Source organism: Crocodylus porosus, unplaced genomic scaffold (assembly GCF_001723895.1).
Source record: "Crocodylus porosus isolate Cpor-Errol unplaced genomic scaffold, CroPor_comp1, whole genome shotgun sequence".
NCBI lineage: Eukaryota > Metazoa > Chordata > Crocodylia > Crocodylidae > Crocodylus > Crocodylus porosus.
In genome coordinates this window covers 17913986-17917055 of record NW_017728932.1, presented here as the reverse complement: position 1 = coordinate 17917055, position 3070 = coordinate 17913986, and the positions used below count along the sequence as shown (strand labels likewise).

At 43.7% G+C, this 3070-nt stretch overlaps 1 long non-coding RNA gene across 1 annotated transcript in view; it reads left to right on the top strand.

Annotated features, from left to right (window-relative positions):
* Positions 1 to 1235, top strand: part of LOC109317276 — a 2507-nt gene extending 1272 nt beyond the window's left edge. The window contains exon 2 of the long non-coding RNA XR_002103015.1: positions 1004 to 1235. This is a non-coding gene — a long non-coding RNA (uncharacterized LOC109317276). The remainder of the gene's footprint in view (positions 1 to 1003) is intronic.
* The last annotated feature ends 1835 nt before the right edge of the window (positions 1236 to 3070 follow it).

Here is a 3070-nt window from a genome sequence, read left to right as displayed (position 1 = left end):
CGCGTCCTGCAAGGGCCCCATGTTACCCGGGACCTTCTTCTTGCCCCCTATGTATTTAAAAAAGGACTTCTTATTGTCTTTAATCTGAGAAGCTAGTCCTAATTCCATCTTTGCCTTGGCCTTCCTAACTGCCCCCCTACAACCTTGAGCGACTGCAGAATAGATCATCCTTGGTGATGACCCCTTCTTTCCATTGGGTATACGCCTCCTTTTTAGCAAGGAGACATTCCCAGATGCTTTTAGTGAGCCATGGAGGCTCGTGTGCTCTCCTGCTCCCTTTGATCCTCGTTGGGATTACCTTCCTTTAGGTTTGGAGGATCGCCTCCTTAAGGAGCAGCCACTCTCCTTGCACATCTGGCTCCCCTCCCCTCCGGGACCTCAGTGCATCCCCAACTATCCTCCTTAGCTCACTGAAGTTTGCCCTCCTAAAGTCTAGGGCTGCTGCCTTACCGCATGCCTTTGCCACCTTGTGCTGGATGGTGAACTCCAGCAGGCGATGACCACTGTCGCCCAGGTAGTCGAGCACCCCCAGCCCCCTCACCAGGTCATCACCCGTGGCCAGCACTAGGTCCAACAAGGCATCTCCCCTGGTGGGGCTGTGCACCTCCTGGGTTAGAGGGAGGTCCTGCACTCTGTCTAAGAATCTACGTGAGCGGTCAGACCTGGCTGACTGCTCTTCCCAGCAGATATCCCGGAAGTTCAGGTCCCCCATGACTACCACATCCCTAGCCTTCGCCACCTCTGTGAGCTGACCCAAGAATTCCTGGTCGAGCTCTTCCCCCTGGTTGGGAGGTCTGTAACAGACCCCCGCCGTTAAGTCTCTCTCCCCTTGACTGCCTTGTGCTCTAACCCAAAGCACCTCAGTGTGCCCCTCCCCTGACTCCTTGCTAATTGATGAGGATCTCTATTCCTCCTTGATATAGAGTGCCCCCACCTCTCCTTCCTATCCTGTCCCTCCTGTACAGCCTATAGCCCTTGACATTCACCGCCCAGTCATGCCTAGGTTGTTTTTGTTTTTTTTGTTTTTCCTGGCACATGCAGAAACAACTACACTAAAATAATGGAATCGCATTTGGATCAACTGTGGTTGAACCTGAATCATGCTCATCATCCACATGGAATACAGTTTTGACTTGTTTAAGTATCAGAAACCTCCTTGCCACCTGGCACGATCCAGAATTAAGAAGTGATACAAAAAATAAAAAAACACTAATAAAGTGTGTAATAAGGCTTTCCGAAACTGTAAGTAGCCATACTACAGTAGGGGCCTTTTTTTGGTTATAACGTTCAGCTGGCAATTCAGCATTACCGTAATGATCCTTGGGAGAACAGATGCAAAACAAGCCAGCTATCCATTTCAAGTACTTTAAACATACAATGATGAATCTATTTTTTTCAAAAGGAGACATATGTATTTTATGTATGTATGCATGTATGTGTGTGCCCTTGGCCCTTATCTACCATGATCTCCTGCCTTACAGTGCATGTATTATTACTGACACAGGGACAAAATGCAATGCAAAGGAAACCTCCTCCTCACCACAGTCTCTCTCCCCACCCCCAAAAAGCAGCCTTCAGCTGGTTTGCAAAATACTAGAACTAATTAGAGTACTTCATGACCTCTGTTGCCAAAATTTAGTTCAGACTAAACTGGTACACGAAAAGAGTAGGCATCTGCTATGAAATTCAATTAAACACGTCTAAGAAAACTAAAATTCCATCAAGAAGTTGTATGATACTGGTCATGAAATAATATTTAAAAATCCTTCAGGAATAAAGGCTACTAACAATATTTAAAATTAATTTTCTAGTATTTCAATAGCTCTTAACAAAGGACTATACAACGATACAAAGTATCTCACTTTGATACAGTGCCTAAAAGTATTACTGTCAGAAGTTGTAACTTCTTGGTCTTTTTCAAAGACCTGTGATGCAAAACCCCAGTTTACAAAGAATTTTCACCTCCAGTGACCGAAGAGACAACGACCTCCAGAAGATGTTAAATTACTCAAGTGTTAAGACTGTGCAAGTTTCCCAGCTCCCTTCTCCAAGATCTCTCCAAAGATACTCAGAAATGGGACATGCACCTGGTCAACAGGAGTGGGACTCAGAACCATCATAAATTGTCAATGGAAATGAAAAGCCCTGAAAATCCTTTCTGGCGTAAAACAAAGTTTACATGACAACAGCACAAGTGTGACAACAGATTTGGTGCATCTTAATTTCAAAACAGTATTACACATGGCAAACCTTACAGCCGCTGTAGCTGACGTACTAGAAAACATAAGCTTCTAACAGCACTGGCTCTTGGCAAATAAATCAATGCCAGAGTGCGAGATTAGTAGTTGGCACACGATATATCAAACTATTTGGAAGGCCAAAAATAAAAGAGATAGAATCTCATCCTGAACTCTGACAAAATAACCAGCAAACAGCCAATATCATCTCAACCCACAATTATATTTTACAACCACTGTAACTACAACATGTTAAAAAACAGATTTAATCTTAAAACAAAACTTCACACCAAAATAATCAGGAGGGGAGAAAAAAAAAAAAAAAGCTTCCTTATCACACCCTCCAAAATACATACTTTAACCTCCTTCACGTCCTAATGTTCAGATCAGGCTTCCACTGCATTCACTGTAGACAACACACAGCAGCAAACAGCCTCAAAATTACTTACCACAAAGGGGAGGGATTTTAAGTGGTATGCCTTCTTTAGACTGGGGGAGGCAATGAGCATGCTTCTCCTGAAGCAGCCCTTCCACCTAAGATCCCATGCAACTGTCTAAATGGCCTCCAAATGTTTCACACAACTCCCCCTCCTCCCTTCTGTGATTGTAAAGACTGCTAACGCTTTGATACAACCAGTAACAGTTTACAGGGAAGAATGATATCAGGACAGTATTTAATGTGGTCTTTGCTTCTTTTAATACAATCTGACAGTCAGAAACAAGGACAATTAGCAATATATGACCAATCCACTCCTCGCCAACAAGTCCTCCATGGACCACAGCCTGAAAACTACTGCCTTAAATTTGTTAAGCGACAGAAAAGGGTTTTGTAA